The sequence below is a fragment of the Xyrauchen texanus genome, chromosome 31, assembly GCF_025860055.1.
Source record: "Xyrauchen texanus isolate HMW12.3.18 chromosome 31, RBS_HiC_50CHRs, whole genome shotgun sequence".
Lineage (NCBI taxonomy): Eukaryota > Metazoa > Chordata > Actinopteri > Cypriniformes > Catostomidae > Xyrauchen > Xyrauchen texanus.
This window is the reverse complement of record NC_068306.1, coordinates 8,751,141-8,757,671: the sequence shown is the minus strand read 5'-3', so window position 1 is coordinate 8,757,671 and position 6,531 is coordinate 8,751,141.

The following is a 6,531-nucleotide window of genomic DNA, read 5'->3' as shown; positions in this document are numbered from 1 at the left end:
TAGAGTAGGCCTAATACTAATGAGATATATACAATTAATGCTTAATTATTTGATTTAAAATACACTTTGCAGTATTCACATGAAACATATAACATGGGCACTGTAAGTTAACATTTCTACAGTCTTACCAAAAACACATGTTGCATAATAAGGCCTTGAAAATGACCACATTCAACATTCATAATAGCTAATCATTTTATTTCTATTTCCTTTATCGACAAGTTTTTATGGAAAAGGTGCTATAGCCTCCGACACACAGATCATATTAATGTATAAACGAATAAGTATGATCAGTAATAATAACAATAATCACTATGCAATCATTGTTGCATTTAAATGATTTCATTTTAAATAGGCTAGCTGTTGTCTTGCTCATTATTATATGATTTCATATATAAATATACAAGCTATGAATAAATTCTAATGACTAATTCAATGCAAATAAATGCATAAATAAATTATTTGAAATAAAATGCATGTGAAGGGAGATTTAATGGTTGATGTGAATTGAAATTGTTACCTGTAGGTAACTCTCTGCTCCTCTGTAGTGGTACAGTGGTGCTGATCTGTGCGGAAGGTAGGCCTATTTGTTCCCTGAAAAAGGGCCTCAAAACTCCCCTTTTATACCGCAACACCTTCGCGATCGTGACGGTTCAGTCTTGGCAAGAGTGGTGTGCGGAGATAGCGCGAGGACAGCGTCTCTAGTGTTTTGGACTCGCGTGCTCACACTGATGACATGCCCTCATATTCAAACGCACGCTCACAAAAGAGTCAGTGAGCGACAGGTAATGAAGATAGAGAGGAGGCATGGGAAAAATCTCCAATCTCTTTCCAGAAATAAACTGCATTTTCCTCATTAAGTCATGAGTGAATGAATTCATCCTCATTAGCCTGCATTTGTCACATAAGTGTATGGCACACTATTGCACCTCAGTGTAATATTTAACTCGTTCTTTAGGCAATATTGAAATGCCCTATTATTATTATTTTTAACATTGCAAACATAACAAACATGCAGGTTGCTGCTAAGACATGATTATGCTGATATAATGATGCTGCATGAGTAGTAAAGAGTTACAAGCTCAATATGGGGAGTGGGGGTGGCGTAGTGGGCTAAAGCACATAACTGGTAATCAGAGGGTTGCTGGTTCGATCCTCACAGCCACCACCATTGTGTCCTTGAGCAAGACACTTAACTCCAGGTTGCTCCGGGGGGATTGTCCCTGTAATAAGAGCTCTGTAAGTCGCTTTGGATAAAAGCATCTGCCAAATGCATAAATGTAAATGCAATATGGGTAGGAAGGTTCGTTAATGAGTGCAGGCCACTCTCTGTGGTTTGATAGCTGTGGGTTTTCACATTTCATTTAATATTTCATCTCTAATTCAAAAGTTGTCCTTTGTTAACTCTAAGAGGTGGTGCGGTTGCTCACCTCAATCGGGGTGGCAAAGGACAAGTCTCAGTTGCCACCGCTTCTGAGACAGTCAATCCACACATTTTATCACGTGGCTCGCTGTGCGGGACACCACGGAGACTCACAGCACGTGGAGGCTCATGCTACTCTCAGGGATCCACACAGGCCCCATTGAGAGGGATAACCAACAAGGAGGTTTCCCCATGTGACTCTAACTTCCCTAGCAACCAGGCCAATTTGGTTGCTTAGAAGACTTGGCTGGAGTCACTAAGCACACCCTGGATTCGAACTCGTGACTCCAAGGGCATGACTAACGATTTTGATTCGGTCATCATCTCATTATCTGAAATAAAGAAATGTCCCTCATTCCAAAAATTTACAAACATGGTCTCCAACAATAACACTAGAAAAGAAGGACAAAAAAATAGCATTTTCAAATAAGAAATAGTACTGTTAAACTGTGAAACACTGACTTAGGCTGATACAATCACCTTAACCAACATCGCTCGTTATTTTATGATAGCGTAATGCCTGTTTCCTAAACCAGTATGTAAATTGCTCATTATGAAGTAAAACTGAAGTGCTAAGTTACGGGAGCTGTCCGGTCCAAAGGTGCTGATCACTTTGGCCAGTGTGTCCAGGCGTTTGTCTTCTTAAAATGAAGATAATGTGGAAATACTGACAAACACGTAAGATGTTTGTAACCTTGAGGTGCTGAAATGTTTTACCTAACTATTGCAAAATGTAATGAAAGTAATAATGATAGCTTTAGTAAGACAGAGTTTCAGATGTGTTGATGCTCAAGAGATGAATGAAAGTGACACAATAAATGCATGTAACATGAACGTACGTGGTGTGAATCAAAAGGGGCTCTCATGTAGTCTAAAGTTTTGTTCCTTTGGCTGGAAACTGAACAAAATGCACACAGAACAGAATTAAAATTACTGCATCAGTATTGAACTTAGATCTGTCTAAATATTAATAAATCATCTGGTTAGAGTGCGAGGCACTGTGTACTTGTAGCCTTACTGCCATTATGCATTATGCAATTTGCTGCTGCCTTGTTAAAAGACTATAGGCGAGCCGATTTGAACCAGCCATTGGAGGAAGAACGAAGAGGAGGAGGATGAAGATAGAGAGAGAGAGAGCGAGAGAGAGACTGCCTCAATGTACTTCAGTCACAGTACTTTTACTCTCTTATGTTTATAATGTCATGTTAAATGCATATTTTATTTTATATTGTATAGTGTATATTGTTATTATAGTTTTTATTTTATTTGATTCATTACCCGGCACCTTATTTTAATTCTATCTTATCATTATTATTTGTCTTGTCATTATCTGTTTTGTGTATTAATGCTTTGGCAATATTGTATGTAAACACAATCATGCCAATAAAGTACATTGAAATTGAAAATTGAGAGAGAGAGAGAGAGAGCGAGAGAGAGAGAGAGAGAGAGAGAGAGAGAGAGAGAGAGAGAGAGAGAGAGAGAGAGAGAATCTCTCATTGCAGACCAAGGACATTGCCAGGAAAATAAATTTGGGGATGGGCCAATTTTTTTATTTTTACCAAATTTTCCTTAACAACAGAGAAGTGGTGCATTCAAACAGATCTTTTTAAAACAATTTTATAAATATTTATTAACCTCTCACACTCTCATAATTTCCTTTGTTAACCATACTTGAATTATTTATTAGGAATACTGTGTATAAGTTTTAAAATGCATGGTCACGTTACTCACGTAGGCCTATGTCTTCATAAATAATCTGTTTAATAAGAACATGTCGTCTTTATATTGTGATTTGTATGACGTGTCTTGTAATTAAGACCATGACGCATGCGCAGACTGCGGAGACTACCCTTTGATTTCATAGCGATTTTTTTCAACACACCTTTTTATCCTCTGAAATACTTTACAATGGCTTTCTAATGATACAATATATATTAATACAATTGATTAAATGTCCCATTATCTTTGGTAAACTATGAAGGATCCTTGTAGGTTGTTCTTAATGGACTTAAGAGCGGTTCAAAGCTCCCGTTAATTTACAAACCTTTTTACGAACCACTAGATAAAGATGCTTTTGGGAAACGCCGCTTAGAGATTAAGTCCTACTTAATTGCTACTAACGTCCTACTTTGTGATTCAGGAAACCCAGCATTAGATTCGACGAATATAGCTTTTTATTTCTCTGAAATATTATTATTATTATTATTATTATTATTATTATTATTATTATTATTATTATTATTATTATTATTAATATTATTATTATTATTATTTTTTGCCAGCAAGTCAGACTCGAGTACGGTGGAATTTTATCAGCATATTCCAGTCAATGGACGCACAGTTTTCTCTTGGCAACTACATTGAAGGCTTCACAATCTAAGAAAATGGCAATTGAATTAATCAGAATGATCTCTTTGTTGTGATTGTGCATCAAATTCAGAGCGGAATTATTATTATTATTATTATTATTAGGCTATTATTTGTTTTACAGCGAAATTGCACCTTTTCACACTGCATGAAATCGGTCTGTGCGACTGGCATTTTGTTTAATGTTTTTGCTCAATATCTTTTATTTTGGTTTTTAATCCAGACGCTCCAAAAAATAAATAAATAAATACAATCTTTCTTTAGAATCTGTCATTCTGCGACTCCGGCACTTGAGTGTGTCCATATGGCGCATTTCCCATTATTTATTGTGCGATCAAATCAATGAAGCTCTTTAAAGACAACGTGCTGAAGTGCTGAAGATCTCTCTCTCTCTCTCTCTCTCTCTCTCTCTCTCTCCCCCTCTCTCCTCTCTCTCGCTCTCTCTCTCTCAATTCAATTCAATTCAAATGAGCTTTATTGGCATGACTTGTACAGTATTGCCAAAACAGCATCCGAAATCAAACATAGGTCATGTCACCTTTTACTGGAAATAATCCCATTGAACTGGACGCAGGACTAAAATTGTTTCATTTAGGTTTACACATGTTACACTTTGTTTCCTGTTCTTCATTTCCTTCTTTCAAATTCGTGACCCCCAGTCTGCCTAAACGAAAATATATTAAACCCAACATAACGATTAATAAAGACAACAATGTGCGGTTAGGTAGGCTATAATTGTCACGATCCCCTGTTGTCTGCCCTGTGTTTCTCACTTGTCACCCGTCCTAAACTACACTTCCCATAATCCCCTGCCCTCATCACTGCCTTTATTCATTATCCTTGTGTATTTAAAGCCTGTTGTTTCACCATTCGTAGTCGGTTGTTAAGTGTAAATGTAATGAATGTTATGGTGGTCCTAGATATTTCTCCTGCCCGTGATCTCCGTGGATGTTTTTCATGTTTGTGTTTCATAACAATTATTTCCTAGAATACATAAATAAATAAAAATAACAAATAGATAAACTAATAATTTTTGAAATAATACTTAAAATTATAAAAATTAAAAAAATGTCTAGATTTATGATATGAATTATATTATCATGACCATATTAAAATATTACAATCATTATAGGCTAATCATATACAATTTATCATATCAATAATAGTCATTAATATTAGTTGTTATATAGGTTACACTGATTTGCCATTAGAGGGGCTACATGAGTGGCCATTAGAAATTAATAGTAAAATAACAAAATAGACCAAAAATTAAGCGTTCAGGAGGATGTCCGTCCATGCTTGCCAAGCAGGCACACACACACACACACACACACACACACACACACACACACACACACACACACACACACACACACACACACACACACACACATGTTGTGTTTCCATGTTTTATGGGGACTTTCCATAGACATAATGGTTTTTATACTGTACAAACTTTATATTCTATCCCCTAAACCTAACCCTACCCCTAAACCTAACCCTCACAGAAAACATTCTGCATTTTTACATTTTCAAAAAACATAATTTAGTATGATTTATAAGCTGTTTTCCTCATGGGGACCGACAAAATGTCCCCACAAGGTCAAAAATTTCGGGTTTTACTATCCTTATGGGGACATGTGGTCCCCACAAAGTGATAAATACACGCTCACACACACACACACACACACACACACACACAAAATGTATGTTGAGCACCCTCTTGGGCATCATCTTTCCATGACACGCTGAGAAATATTTCAATATCTACACATCGTTTTATGTTGTGTTTGGGCTCGTTTGAATCAGGATCATCTGCTTTAAGTCATGGTATGTCACTTTCCATGTCATATGCATGTTTCAGGAAGTAATAAGCACAACATGTGATGAAAACTATATCTATGTGTGTCTGTGGGGATTGCATATACTAATACACACTGTACTGCAATCTCAACAAATTAAGACCTTTACAACAATATATAACACACAGCTATCACATCTATGTGGCATTGTTACTAAATGTAAATATGATTTTTTGTGATCACAACTTTTCATATTATGATAACGGAACTGATCTAACAGGTCAGCAAATTAAAAATCAGTAGTGAAGAATTGATGAGCTATAATCATTGTTTAAAAAAAAGAAGAAAAAAAAGATTCAACTTTATTGTGCAGAGTACAGTACAGAGCCAATGAAATGCAGTTTTTCACATATCCCAACTAAGCTGGGGTCAGAGCGAAGGGTCAGCCATGAAACAGCGCCCCTGGAGCAGGTGGGGTAAAGGGCCTTGCCCAAGGGCCCAACAGTGGGATCTTGGCAGTGTTGGGGCTTGAACCCCTGACCTTGACCACCAAGCTACCACTGCCCCTTAGTAAGTCCAGATTCTAAGCTTTTTTCTAAACACTGGTTTTGTGAAGCTCAAGCAAGTGGTTATTAATTTATGACATATTTATTATTACTGTTGTTGTTATTTAATTACTTTTATAACAACAATAATAATATGGCCAGGTATAAGCTCAATTCAAAGAGGCCTACTATTAATAAAAAGTTATTTTGGAAAAAATTGTTCCAAAAAGAACTTCAAACCTTATAATTAATAGAAATAAAGTTGACAAAAACATCTGATGTAATATTCAGTGATAATATATGCATAATGAGAAACGTATAAACAATTTTAGTGAGTCGGTCATTTTTGACCGGGAAAACAAAATTAGGCAGATCGCCACACGAGGGTTAAACA